A 15,741-nucleotide genomic window follows, 5' to 3' on the forward strand; every position below is an offset into this window, starting at 1 on the left:
CACAGACACAGACACTTCTATTTTCTAAACTCTTTTGCTGGCATTTGCCCAGGTTTTGGAATCTGGTTCCAGCTGCTAATGAATCATTCTGCTTTCTTGTAAACAAGGCCCTTATTAGATTCATAAGCATGTGCTTGTTTCTATTTATACCTTTGCTTAGTATTAATATTTGAGGGCACCGCTGTGCAACCCTTGAATTCTTTCTCTCTGCTCTTTCGCCTCTATGGTCCCCTCTCTCCAGTCTCTCTTCTTTCTCTTCTCAGCCTGTCAGTCTGTCTCTGATCCTCTCTCCCCATTGACCTGGTCCTGCAAGGGATGGAGTGCATCCTTACAGAATCAGGCCTCATCTCTTTTTTCCAGTTTCCCTCTCTCTTGTTTGTTTGTCTGAACAACAAGCATTTTGAAACTACTTCCTCCAGGCTTCCTTCAAAGCCATATAAGGGGTGTGAAGGCCCAATTCCATTGGAAATCCATGGGAATTCGGTATCCAAAACCTAAGCAACTCAGAATTCCTACTTTAAAAAATTTCTCGGCTCATCAGCTTATTGCTGAAGCAAGTCATTAACCCACTGGTTTATTGTGACCCTTGCTCCTCCCGTTTAAAATAGATGTCTCATTATTTCAGCTGGTCAGAATGCTGGGCTTTAATAAGTAATTCTCTCCATGTCCTGTATTTGGGGACAAGGCTGTGTGTGTGTGCTAGGTGTAGCCTTCTAATGTAAATGTGCATCTATTGTGTCTTTTATACGCACAGGCTTTATCAGGGTGCCTAATGAGAACATGGACAGAAATGGCAATGAAAGCAAAAGAACACGGAGCCTGGCATAAACTTAAGAGTTAGGTTGACATAGCTGAAGTAGCTCAGGAATGTGAAAAATTAACACCCCGGCACCCCGTAGCTATGCTGACCTAGCCTACAGCTAGGTCTACAGAAGAATGCTTCCACCAGCCTAGCTACCACTGCTCAGAGGTGAATGACCTACCATGATGGAGAAACCCCTTCAGTTGCTGAAGGAAGCATCTACGACCTCTCCAGTCTAGCTGAGCTGCTGAAGTGCCAACAGGGTAGACTCTTCTTCAAGCTAATGACCAGGAAATTAAATTAAAGTGACACACACATATATTCTGGGCTTCTCCATCTGAGAGGAGAGAGCGCTGCCAAGGTATCATTAGTCACTTTTGCCATCCTCTGTTTTGTTCCCACTTTTACCTCACCAATTACCTGGGGAGGGGAGGGAGAAAAGCATGGCAAAGCCAATATGATAATTCTCATTTACATAATAATTTCCCAGTATTGTGTTTAATAGTCTGAGAGCAACTGGAAAAGTATAGAGAGTCTAATCTTTAAGAAGCTTCAATGCACTAATTGAAATTAAATTACATGGAACTCAGTCTCTGTCTTCTGCTAGGCGGGAGATAATACACAAGCCCCAGTTTTATGCATTATTATTAATATTGATAAATGAACCACTGTGACCGCCCTAGAATTGCTTCCCAGATGTATTTTCCCTTCCTTCACTGCGGATAAGCCTGGGATGATATTTTTCCGCATTAAAATGCCTCATTTGGTACCCATGGGAATGGAATACGTTAGCATTCGAGACAGTCATTATGGCAGGTAGCGGTGCCTACTGGAGGTGCTAACACTGGGTAATGCAACTGCATTCTCTTTTTACATTTCTTCACATACGTTATAGCTCAATTAATCCGTCAGGGTGACATTTCCATCTCAAACTAAATCTTTTAAGATAGATTGGCAACCCAGCAAGTGTCGAAGTCTAATACTTGATTCCCAGAAACTGGTCCAGCGGCAGGACAAACTTCCCTTACACACTGTCCTGCCAACACACCTGCTAATGTGCTGGTCCATGTAACTTGGGGTTGTTGGTTTACCCTGATATTCCTTTTTTTAAAATGATGCTTTACACAAAAAAGGTTGCAAATTTTAAATGGGTAAATAATCAGATATTCCCCGGAATGCCGTTTTATTCATTACAATGCTTTCTATTTATATTCATAATAGATACAAAGTATTGTAAGCACACAGGCTAAGTGTGTCAAGGGTCCCTTTAGTTGCTGGACTACATACAGGATATAAAACTATTACTACTACCAGCTAATTGAATTACTCCTTTACCTTATGGGCAGGACTTAAAAATCCTGATGTGTCTTTAAAACTCAGTTTAATCTATTCTTGGACCACAAACACTAAAATCCTCTAACTCGAATATGATTATTGCATTGCATCACTGCAGGGCAGAGTTAAGGTTGTTTGGGTGCCTTGTGAATTTCTTACCTTAACATGTTTGGATTTCTTTTCAGTGTAACCATCATTCCAAATTTCCTGAGTTTATAATGCTGGCTTCTGAGATAATTGCAGCATCCCTTTTATCCTTAAGTTACTGATTCACCCTCTCAAGTGTAACTCCTTCTTCACATCATTTTATCTCTGGGAATTAATAAAGTCTTCTCCCATGGCATTCAGGCTCTAGTCAATGCCCCCCCCCCAGCCCCGACAGCCTAGATCACAGGAGAAGGCCCCTTGGGAGGGTCCTGTGCTCCAGTGCAGCTGAGACACCAGCGTTTTTGGGGCACACTAGCAGCAGGTCAGTGCCGAATGACTCAGTGCAGGATGCAGGGTGGGGAGCCTTGTTCCGGGCAAGCGCTGCTGCAGTGATACTGGCAATGCCTGTGCACTATGGGAAGCACACGAGATGTGTTACAAGCACGACTGTGGCTTGCAATACCAAACTCCCTAGAGTCTTGGGAGGGTCCCTACAGACACTTCCCTGGGAGCAGGATTGGACCCCAAAGTCCCAAGACCTGCCTGAAGATCTTGGAAGCTTCCTGAATGCTGCCTCTCCTGAGCTGGGTAGGGCTGGCAACCTCCATCTATTGAAAACCACTCGCACAGGGGACGTCTGCATGTCACTTTCAATCAAACTAATCACATCAGAGACACAAACCCACCCTCCCCTGCGCTTTAGATGAGTCACCAGCTCAGAACACCAGGAAAACATTCCTGAAAACCTCTTGTCAAACGGACTTTATGTTAAAGGGAGCATCAGAAAGAGCAAAGTGTTTTTCTCGGGGATGCATTAAAACTCTGAAGTTTAATTTATTGGGGCACATGCAAAGGCTCCACAATACAGACTGTTCAGCTGAGTTCAGGATCTCAAAGCAAGGATTCAAAGTTGGAAAAAGACAGCAAGAGGGGAAGGATCCTGTGTATGTGCCCAAATCTTTTGCTTGGGAGATTTCTTCTTTGAGAGCCAAATCCTGAAATCCCTGGAGTCAAATTCTATGGTCCTGCTTGGGGCAAAATTCCTACCAGGCTCAATCCTGGCTTCCTTACCCACCTTTTTATTCAGACAATCTCCCACTGACTTCGATAGGAGTTTGGCTGAGTCACAAGTCTTCGTATGGAGCCCAAGTTTTGTCCCATTGACTTTGGCGGGAGCTTTGCTTGGGAATGAGCTGCCAAATTTGGCCCTTAGCAATGGTTTCAGGAGTTTTTCTGTGGTGCAGGGAGAAAGAAGGAAGATCAGGGGCAAAATCCTGTGAGTTCAAAGTGTGGGAACTTGGGACCATTGCCTTATTTCTCAGACACACTGTAGATTTAAGCACAGAACAATCAGCCTAAACCAACTGCTGTCAGTGGTGGATTAAGGCATAGGCACTATGGGTTTGGCCTTAGGGTCCCGGCTCCTAGAGTCACATGAGGATGTCAGAATCTCAGGTTTTGTTAAAAAAAAAAGTTTCTTCTGCTCCTGGCTGCGAAGAAACTATTGAGAAATGCAGCCCAGAGCCTGGGACAAGTCTTGGAGGGGTGAACCCCCCCATTTGTACCCAGGGGGCATCAGTGCTGAAACCTGGGGCTCTAGGGGCACCCACCAGCATCAGCCCAGCAGAGAGCTATGTGTGTGTTTGTGGGAGTTGGGCGGGTGGTCTCTTGCTGTTGCCACCACATCATGGTGCTGCTGGCATGGCTTTAGCAGGGCCACAGGACTTTGGGTATGAGGGCTCAGTCCTCCCTCCTCTTGGATGTCCCCCAGCCCACCTAAAGGAAAGGAGCAGCAGTCCAGGGAAGAGGAGAGCCCCTTAGTTTGCCACAAGACATTGGCAGTCTCCATTCCACAACAGCCTTACAGATGGCTCCTGTGCAGTGCCCCTGCCCTACCATCACAAGAACGAGCAGAACCAGAGCAAAGAGTTGGGGCAATGGTGGGAGGGAGGGAGCAAGGGGGGCTCTGTGTGTTGGGGGGGTGCCAAAGCCCCCAAATTGTCTTAATCCAGCCATTATCATTGTGCTTGCACGTGAGGCCTGCCCAATGTGTGATGTCCATACAGCATGGTGACTAGAGCGACTCAAACACCCACAATGGAGAACGTGCACTGCAAATGCAGGCATTCTAATCTCTGCATTATGCCAGCAGCTTCAGCCGTGGGCCACAAGGAATCAGAGGGGTGAGAAGGTATCTACCACAAGCCCCAAGATCACGGTACCTGAGCTAGATTTAGCTGGGGACATAAGAACAGCTTGGCAGTATCTTGGGATTTGGGGTGAAGTAAGAAGAACAAGGCTGAGTTCACAAGAACTTGCCTACTGACTTCACTATGGAGCAGCTTCGCACCTTACCAATTCCACTCCTGATTCCAAATGGAGATGGTGGACTTTTCATTGATTTTAGTTTTAGTTTCCTGGTTTCATTGTGCCGTTGCCAGTAGCTCAGTTTATATCCTGTGCAGTTCTGTCACTTATTCCTTGTTTCACCTAATAGGTCAGTTCATAGGGTACAAGGGTTGGCTTATGCACGGGTATGTAAAGGGTGACTGAATTTCAGCAAGAATTAGAAGTTTTCTGCATTCCTCATGGAGCAGCAAGGATGTGAATCTCTTCCCTAGTGATGGAAATTTTTGGCGTGGCCTCCTCTTTGAGTGATTTACAACGTTGTATGCCGATAGCTGAGCAACAAGCTTTTTAGGCTTGTTTAGCCTAACTAAAAGAAGGTTGAGGGGAGATATGATTGCTCTCTATAAATATATCAGAGTGATAAATATAGGAGATGGAGAGGAATTATTTAAGCTCGGCACCAATGTGGACACAAGAACAAATGGGTATAAACTGGCCACCAGGAAGTTTAGACTTGAAATCAGATGAAGGTTTTTAACCATCAGAGGAGTGAAGTTTTGGAATAGCCTTCCAAGGGAAGCAGTGGGGGCAAAAGATCTATCTGGTTTTAAGATTCTACTCGATAAGTTTATGGAGGAGATGGTATGATGGGATAATGGGATTTTGGTAAGTAATTGATCTTTAAATATTCAGGGTAAATAGGCCAAATCCCCTGAGATGGGATATTAGATTGATGGGATCTGAGTTACTATAGAAAATTCTTTCCTGGGTATCTGGCTGGTGAATCTTGCCCATATGCTCAGGGTTTAGCTGATTGCCATATTTGGGGTCGGGAAGGAATTTTCCTCCAGGGCAGATTGGAGAGGCCCTGGAGGTTTTTCGCCTTCCTCTGTAGCATGGGGCATGGTTGACTTGAGGGAGGCTTCTCTGCTCCTTGAAGTCTTTGAACCATGATTTAAGGACTTCAATAGCTCAGACATGGGTGAGGTTTTTCATAGGAGTGGGTGGGTGAGATTCTGTGGCCTGCGCTGTGCAGGAGGTCGGACTAGATGATCAGAATGGTCCCTTCTGACCTTAGTATCTATGAATCTATGAATTTATAAACAGAACTAAGAATACCGGCTCAGTCTGCATAGAGCAGGGTGGAAATCGGGGCTGTATGTGAAAATTTTCATTTCCATTGAATTTTTGTCCATGTTTTCAGATCAGCTCTGGTCTGGATGTTTTTGATTTCAGATTAAGGAAAACATGAAACAAAGAAAGAACAAATGTGACTCCATGGAAGCAAAAAGAGCGAGCGAGTGCACAGTGTCTTTTTCATTCTGTAACACGTATCTTGAATTAACGGTGTTGCCAATTCTTATGATTTTAAATCCCTAGCTCCTCAAGTCACATGTTTATATGAGAATCTGGGCTTTTAAAAAAAGAATAAATTTCTATTGCTCAGTTTCAGAGAAAACTTGCAAATCTGACCCCCAAAGGCTCAGAAACCAATAAGCAAATAAAAAATCCCATTTATTATTTTTAAAATCTAGCCACTCTCACCGGTTGTTGGCACCTGAGTCATGATTTTTGAACTCCTGGGTAGAGTTGGCCAAGAATTTTTTGATGAAACATTTTTACCATTCGTCAAAACCCAAACCATTCATGAAACAGGGTTGATTTTGAGGCAGTGCCTGACTCAAAAAAAAGTGTTGAGAAAAATGTTTCAAAGTAGTTGTAATGTTTAGTTTCAACATTTTCAAAATGAAAAACTTTCAATTGTCAAGCTCAAAATGACTTTGTTTTGAAATTTAAAGTAGACTAAAAAACATGGTTAAAGAAAAAAGATCACAATTGAAATGGAACATTTTGTCTGACCCAAGCCAAAAAATAAATCAATTTTTTTTATTCTTGAATATCTTCAAGATTTTGACTTTTTGTTCTGATTTGAGACTTTTCCCTGACCAGCTCTACTCCTGGGTTTCGTGATACTGAATTAACTCACACAGCATTGCCTAAGAAGAGACACCAAGAAGAGTCTTCACATTTAAAGGTGCAATACATAGAAGATAGGATCCTGACATCTCCACATGTAATATAGCAAGGTCAGCGTGGAAACAGGGACAACTAAACAACCTGAGAGGTTCTAGGAATTGTTACATTGCCCTTTCTATGAAGCTCTGAAACTATGCGGGGAAGCATCTCTTGAGTTATTCCAGTCTCCTTAATTATTTCATAATCATGGTCTTTAATGCATTTATAGGAGCTTGCAAGAGCTGCTTTTATACCTAACTGCAAGGCTTTCTGAGAAAGCAATCATTGCTCAGAGACATTTTCCAAGGATTTTGCTGTCTTTAGCCGTTGCAACATCAGTCAAGCAAGCTACTCTTCAACAATCTCTCTGCAGCCTCACTCCCTTTTCACCCTGTGCTGTAAAACCCTTGGATATTATTATCCTTTCCCTATTTGTTCATGTCCTACAGCTACAGATGCTTATTTAGAGCCCACATGAGCAGCCTCCCTAACCAAGGAGGAGACAAGAAAGAAGCAAAGAGAGCAGTTGTGTTGAAAGTCCCCAGGATGGCTTGAAAGTTATTTGTTGCCCATTGAGGAGTGCAGGCTTTCATCTGCTTTCACCCACTGCCACTGCAGTTCAGGGGGGAGCCTTGGGAGGAGAGAGGGTGGGTTAGGAATCCAGTCACAAGTGAAACACATCTGGAAATGAAAATAGTGCTGGTATCTGACAGGAGAAGGCTCCCTCAGGCTATGCATCCCAACACCTATGCTACAGCAGCAGAGAGGAGCACGGGAATTTGGACCAGATCCTTGTCAGAGACACTTGCAGAAACATGTAAACCCAAATACAGCACCCCTGCCACACATATATAGGCCAAGGCACACTCAGGGCCAACGACAGTTGTGTGCCCAGCTTCCGGGGATTACTGAAGTTCCCCAGCAATGCAACAGAACCGCCAGCCCCAGAGCCCAGTCGCAGGGGGAAATGGTGCAGCAGAATTCCCGGAGCAGCAGAGCCTCCTTTCCTACCTCGAGCCACAGCGAGTGTGACACATTCTGCCTGGACCCAGAGGGCTCCAGGCTGCCCCAATTTATAGCTGTGGCCCAAAAGCTGGCTGTTATGTGGAAATGCGGCAGAATAATCCTCTCACTGTCACTTGAGGCTGGGCCGTCCATCTCAAACCACTAGTTTTGACACCAAGGACTGCATTCAGCTCTGTGCTGGTGCCCGCACAGAGACTGAGGGGAGATGGCTTTCTCTCCCCTATTCAGCTGAAGGAAAGGGCAACCCATGGGGGCTTCCCTAATTTGCATTCCTGTTGCAAGAGCCCTTATGAGCTCTTGCAGGGGGCACAGAATTGCTAGGCACCAGAACAGCCCAGCCACATCTCCTGCCACTCTCTCCACCCCCTGGCTCCTCTGCCTGCACCAGTGGGGGTTCCTGCAGAAGCATGACATAGACCCCCTGAGTTGAGGGTTCCCCCCTGGAGTGTAGGGGTGTTAAACTCAGATACTGCACATAGGTGCTCAGCTACTAGGGTGATGAGTGCTACATAAGAACTTATATAGAATATAGAACACCCACCCCATGGTTTGTGCCAGCCTAGCAGGTGCAAAGGAGCTGCAGGGTAATGCTGAATGAGGCCACAATGGCCAGATTTTCCTGTCACTTGCACTGGTATAATTCAGCAGAAACGGCACTGAGTTCATTGGAGTGAGCCTGGTGTCGAATTGCTTTTCAGTCAGGTTCAGGCTCCATCATGGGATATGGATGTTTTAAAGAAGAAAGAAAGAAAAGCAAAAAATAGTTGGTCTGCAGAGATCTGAATGAAGTGGCTCGTTTCCCCAGGACCTACTCATCAGTGTGGGTAAAGACTTCACAATCTGGCCTCAAATGAATAAGTAAATATTTCTGAGAAATAGTATGTGGCTGTGTGATTGAAGAGTGTATTCTGATGTGCACACCAGGGGCAGAGTTAAGGTTATATATGCATCCTTCACTGTAGCATTTTGAGACTTTTGATTGTGTATCCGTGAAATCTTAGCCCTGGTCTACACTACGAGTTTAGGTTGAATTTAGCAGCATTAGGTTGATTTAACCCTGCACCCGTCCACACGACCAAGCCTGTTTTGTCAACTTAAAGGACTCTTAAAATTGATTTCTGTACTCCTCCCCGGCGAGGGGTTTAGTGCTAAAATCGACCTTGCTGGGTTGAATTTGGGGTAGTGTGGATGCAATTCAATGGTATTGGCCTACGGGAGGTATCCCAGAGTGCTCCATTGTGACTGCTCTGGACAGCATTCTCAACTCAGATGCACTGGCCAGGTAGACAGGAAAAGCCCCGGGAACTTTTGAATTTCATTTCCTGTTTGGCCAGCATGGCGAGCTGATCAGCACAGGTGATCATGCAGAGCTCATCAGCACAGGTGACCATGGAGTCCCAGAATTGCAAAAAAGCTCCAGCATGGACCGAATGGGAGGTACTGGATCTGATCACTGTATGGGGAGAAGAATCCGTGCAGGCAGAACTCCGTTCCAAAAGACAAAATACCAATATATTTGCCAAAATCTCCAAGGGCATGATGGACAGAGGCTACAACAGGAACACACAGCAGTGACGTGTGAAAGTTAAGGAGCTGAGGCAAGCCTACCAAAAAACAAAGGATGCAAACCGTTGCTCCAGGTCAGAGCCCCAGACATGCCACTTCTATGATGAGCTGCATGCAATTCTAGGGGGAGCCCCTATCACTAACCCATCACTGTCTGTGGACACCTGCAAGGGGGGAGTCTCACGCTACAGGGATGAGGATTTTGTGGATAAGGAAGATGAGGAGGAGGTTGAGGATAGTGCACAGCAGGCAAGCAGAGAATCCTTTCTCCCCGGCAGCCAGGAACTGTTCATCACCCTGGAGCCAATACCCTCCCAACCCTCCCAAGGCGGGCTCCTGGACCATGAAGCTGCAGAAGGCACCTCTCGTGAATGTACCTTTGTAAATACAATACAGGGTTTAAAAGCAAACGTGTTTAATGATTAATTTGACCTGAAGACTTTAGATGCATTTGCGGCCAATACAGCTACTGGAAAAGTCTGTTAACGTGTCTGGGGATGGAACAGAAATCCTCCAGGGACATCTCCATGAAGCTCTCCTGGAGGTACTCTAACAGCCTTTACCACGTGGTGGGATGAGGCCCATTCATGCTGAGCTGTTCGCGTTTGGCTGAGAGGGATCTTCCCTGACACTAGCCATGTGGTGGTGGGGAGGGGAGGGTGAAGCACATGTGCTATGTAATGTGAATCACTTGATTCAGTGTGAAATAGTCTTCCCTTTGTTCTCTAAAATGTATCTTTTAAAATACTACTCTCCCTTTTTTTCCTCCCGCAGAGGCAAATGTTTCTACGTTCCCCCTATCGTCTCAGTCCCAGAGGCTAGCGCAGGTTAAAAGGCAAAAAACCCGTACTCGCAACGACAGGTTCTCAGAGCTCATGCAGTCCTCCTGCACTGAAAGACCTCAGCAGAATGCTTGGAGGCAAACAATGGCAGAGTCAAGGAAAGTGTTAAATGAATGCAATGAGAGGAGGAAGGAGCACACTGAGAGGAGGCAGGATGCAATGCTGAGCCTAATGGGAGAGCAAACTGGCATGCTCAGGCATCTGGTGGAGCTGCAGGAAAGGCAGCAGGAGCAAAGACCGTCACTACAGCCCCTGTATAACCACCTGCCCTCTTCCCCAAGTTCCATATTCTCCTCACCCAGATGCCCAAGAACGCAGAGGGGGGAGGCTATGGGCACCCAGCCACTCCACCCCAGAGGATTGCCCAAGCAACAGAAGGCTGGCATACAATAAGTTTTGAACTGTAGTGTGGCCTTGTCCTTCCCTCCTCCCCTCATCCACCACCCCACCTGGTGCTTCCCTCCTCACCCACCCATCCTGGGCTACCTTGCGAGTTTTCCCCCTATTTGTGTGACGAATTAATAAAGAATGCATGATTTTGAAACAATAATGACTTTATTGTCTCTGAAAGCGGTGTTCGAAGTGAGGAGATTGGTTGGCTTACAGGGAAGTAGAGTCAACCAAGGAGGCGGGTTTTCATCAAGGAGAAACAAACAGAACTGTCACACCATAGCCTGGCCAGTCATGAAACTTGTTTTCAAAGCTTCTCTCATGCGCAGGGCACCCAGCTATGCTCTTCTAATCGCCCTGGTGTCTGGCTGTGTGTAATTGGCCGCCACGCGATTTGCCTCAACCTCCCACCCCGCCATAAACGTCTCCCCCTTACTCTCACAGATATTGTGGAGCACACAGCAAGCAGCAATAACAATGGGAATATTGGCTTCACTGCAGTCTAACCTAGTCAGTAAACTGCACCAGTGAGCTTTTAAATGTCCAAATGCATATTCTACCACCATTCTGCACTTGCTCAGCCTATAGTTGAACTGCTCCTTAGTATTGTCCAGGCTGCCTGTGTATGGCTTCATGAGCCATGGCATTAAGGGGTAGGCTGGGTCCCCAAGGATACCTATAAGCATTGCAACATCCCCAGTGGTAATTTTCTGGTCTGGGAAGTAAGTTCCTTCCTGCAGCTGTTCAAACAGACCAGAGTTTCTGAAGATGCGAGGGTCATGCACCTTTCCCGGCCATCCCATGTTGATGTCGGTGAAATGTCCCTTGTGATCCACCAGTGCTTGCAGCACCATTGAAAAGTATCCCTTGCGGTTTAAGTACTGGCTGCCACGGTGGTCCGGTCCCATGATAGGGATATGCATTCTGTCTATCGCCCCACCAAAGTTAGGGAACCCCATTGCAGCAAAGCCATCCACTATGACCTGCACATTTCCCAGAGTCACTACCCTTGATAGCAGCAGCTCAGTGATTTCATTGGCTACTTGGATCACAGCAGCCCCCACAGTAGATTTGTCCACTCCAAATTGATTCCCAACTGACCGGTAGCTATCTGGCATTGCAAGCTTCCAGAGGGCTTTCACCACTCACTTCTCAACTGTGAAGGCTGCTCTCATCTTGGTATTCTTGCACTTCAGGGCAGGGGAAAAGAAGTCACAAAGTTCCATGAAAGTGCCCTTACGCACGCGAAAGTTTCTCAGCCACTGGGAATCATCCCAGACCTGCAACACTATGTGATCCCACCAGTCTGTGCTTGTTTCCTGGGCCCAGAATCAGCATTCCACGGCATGAACCTGCCCCATTACCACCATGATGTCCAAATTGCCAGGGCCCATGCTTTGAGAGAAGTCTGTGTCCATGTCCTCATCACTATCATGATCGCACTGTCATCGCCTCCTCGCCTGCTTTTGCAGGTTCTGCACATACTGCAGGATAATCCGTGAGGTGTTTACAATGCTCACAACAGAAGTGATGGATGATGACAGATGCCATGAGAGTAGATATTTATACAGAATGATGAGAGGTGGATTCATGGCACCAGGAGAGCAGAGCTGTAGTAGAAGCGGTGGATGACGATGGTTAGCAGTCCTACTGCACCGTCTGCTGACAGTAGTATGGCATTTGAACGGAAAAAAGGTGCGAAACAATTGTCTGCCATTGCATTCATGGAGAGAGGGGCGAGTGACCACATGTACCCAAAACCACCTGCGACAAAGTTTTTGCCCCATCAGGCATAGGGAGCTGAACCCAGAATTCCAATGGGTGGCAGAGACTGCAGGAACTGTGGGATAGCTACCCACAGGGCAATGCTCCGAAAGTTGACACTAACCACAGTACTGTGGATGCCCTCCGCCGACTTAATGCGCTTAGTGGGGACACACACAATCGACTGTATAAAATCACTTACCAATAATCGACTTCTATAAATTTGACCTAATTTCGTAGTGTAACATACCCTTAGTGTTTTCTTAACGCAGGGTTTGTTTTTTCTCCCTTTTACATGGAAAACACATTATATTATTTCACTTCGAGGTTGGTGCAACTCCACTGATTTCAGCATAAAAGTGGGGTAACGCAGAGGTGAATCAAGCCCATATAGTATAAACCCCTGACTCTTTACCCGGTTTCTACCAAGAATAAATAACAGACCAAATAACTATTTTAGCACCTGAGATAGCAAAGGAACTGAGTTTTATGATCAGTCTTGGACCTATTTTTTAGATTTGTATCCCTTCTTCCATCCCCCTTTACTTAATAAAAGCCCTCAGCAAATCTCTTCGGCTTTGTCTACACTGGCAAGTTTCTGCTCAGTAAAGCAGCTTTCTGCAGTGTAATTCCTGAGATGTACACACTGCCAAGCCACTCACTGAGCAGTTGCAGCTCTGTAAAAAACCCACTCAGACGAGAGGCGTACAGCTTTCTGCGCCGGGGCTACAGCACCCCATGCCAGTGTAGACACCCTGGTCGATTACAGTGCAGCGATTGGCCTCTGGGAGGTGTCCCACAATGTCTGTTCTCACCTCTCTGGTCATCACTTTGAACTCTACTGCCCTGCCCCCAGGTGACCAACCATGAGCCCCACCCCTTAAATTCCTTGGGAATTTTGAAAGTCCCCTTCCTGTTTGTTCGGTGACGCATGCAGTGGTCTCAGCGTATCTTTCCAGGTGCCATGCTTGCTCCACGCACCAGGCGATACCCCGCTTAGAGCAATGCCAAGCTGCTGGACCTCATCAGCATTTGAGGAGAGGAGACTGTCCAGTCCCAGCTGCGCTCCAGCCGTAGGAATATGATACCTGCAGACAGATTTCATGCTGCATGACAGAAAGGGGCCACGACCGGGACACACTGCAGTGCAGGGTCAAAGGGAAGGAGCTGTGGAACACCTACTACAAGGCATGGGAGGCAAACCACGGCTCCGGTGCTGCACGCATGAGCTGTCGCTCCTACAAAGAGCTGGATGTGATACTCGGTGGTGACCCCACCTCCATTGCGAAGGTCACTGTGGATACTTTGGTGGCTCGCTGGCCAGTCGAGAGTGGACCGAGCCAGGAGGAGGAAATCTTGGACAAGGATGTGGAGGGGGAGGGGACCCAGAGGTAGAGGACGACTTGGAGGTCAGAGATGCATGTGCCAGGAGCTCTTCTCTACCCCAGAGCAGGCTAGTCAGTCACAGCGGTCAGAGCTTGGCAAAGCGCAAACAGAAGAGGAGGCACCTGGTAAGTGGCTTTGATTTTGGGAAGCACTGAAGCGAGTTGTCGGAGGCAGGAGGGTTGCAGAAAGCAGGCTTGTGTCTGTATGATGCGCGTACCACCACATACCTACTCTGAGCAGTGGAACAGGGTGTTGATGGATTCCCTCACTTCATGGGAATCTGCCTCAGAGATCTCCACGAAACTCTCATGGAGATACTGGGCAATCCACTGCTGCAGGTTCTTTGGCAGAGCTGCTTTGTTTCTTGCCCCATTAAGGGTAAATTTCCAGCGCCATTCTGCCATCTATGGGGGTGGAGTGGGGGACCATTGCTGCACACAGGCAAGCCGCATAAGGGCCAGGGCAGTAGCCACAGCCTTGGAGAAGACCTTCCCTTGATTCCCTGCTCACCCTCACCACCGAGATATCTTCCATAATGAACCCAGCCTGTGGAAAATGTGGGGACAGTAATGATTATAAGGCCCCCCCTACAGTGCAGGCTTTTCCCAAGAGCCACGTGCCCAGTGTACAGTATGGTCCTGGAACACTGATTTCCCCTGCCCCTGCGGTTACTCACCATTTTGGGGGTATTATGGCTCATGTATGTGTGCCTGGGGTCAACCAGTTAGTGACAGGTATGTGAATAGTGGCTGTGTTTTAAATCACTGAATCAGTGGTCTCTGTGTTGGAAACAATACTACTTCTGTAAAGTGTTGCATTTTGGCTTCACAGATATGACCTTGGGAGCCCAGTCTCCCTCTTTGTTATAGCCAGCTGAATGTCTGCACAAAATTAGAAAGCGGCCACAAAGAACTAAAGAGGACTTTCTGCATGAGGTTATGATGCACTCTGTGGCTGAAAAACAGGAACTGAAGGAGTAGGTGGGACAGTGAGAAGAGGGACCAAAAGGAGAATGCGGCCTGTCAGAACGAAGCCTCGGAGTGGCTCTTAAAAGTTATGGAGTGCCAAGTGGACATGCTCCAGGCCCTACTAGCACTGCAAACCGAGCCACTCCGCACCTGCCCTCCCCTACAGCCGCTGTCACAAAACTCTTTCCCATGCGCCCCCCAGACACCGCCAACAAACTCTTATCAACCTCCTGGCTCCAGTCTGTACCTGCTGTATTCCACTCCTGTCCCGTTACAGTCCAGCCCTGCAGACTCCCAGTACCCACTGCACTCAGAACCCGTCCCTCTGCAGTTTAGCCCTGCTGAAGTATAGTACCTGCTGCACTGTACTCCAGAGGACAAGGTTGCATATGATACCTGGACATACACAAATCTTTAATGGTCCTGGAACCCTTCTCCTCCTGGGACCCTCCCTTCTCCCATCCCGCACAGTGCTGATGTGTTTTTTTGTTTGTCTCTCTCCTCCATTTGTTGTTTTTTAATAAAAGAATTGGTTTGGTTTGAAAGCAATCGTTATTCCATTCACTGAAAGCAAACAGAGCCCTGCAAAGCAACAGGCAATTTTCTTAAACCTTCACAGTGCATCGTCTGCACCAATCACGGTCACCTCCTGCCATTACAAGCACTGCACTCCCAAGCATAGCAACAAATATTAGTGGATTTCAGCTTCAAATTGCTGCCTCAAGGCAGCCCTGATCTTTATGGCGCCACGCTGCACCCCTCTAATAGTCCTGGTCTCTGGCTGTTCAAATTTAGCCTCCAGGCACTGAGCGTCAGTGGTCCAGCCCTGAGTGAAGCTTTCACCCTTCCCCTCACAAATATTATGAAGCATACAGAACGCGGTTATAAGCATAGAAATATTGTCATCGGCCAGGTCCAGCCTCCCATACAGGCAGCACGAGTGGGCCTTTAAATGGCGAAAAGCACACTCAACAGTCATTCTGCAATTGCTCAGCCTGTTGTTGAACAGCTTCTTGCTGCTGTCAAGGTGCCTAATGTATGGCTTCATAAGCCACTGCATTAAGGGATAGGCGGGGTCTGCCAGGATCACAGTGGGCATTTCCCCTACAGTGATCTTCTGGTCCAAGAAGAAAGTCCCTGCTTGCAGCTT

This window comes from Dermochelys coriacea, chromosome 13 (genome assembly GCF_009764565.3).
Source record: "Dermochelys coriacea isolate rDerCor1 chromosome 13, rDerCor1.pri.v4, whole genome shotgun sequence".
In the NCBI taxonomy this organism is placed as follows: Eukaryota; Metazoa; Chordata; order Testudines; family Dermochelyidae; genus Dermochelys; species Dermochelys coriacea.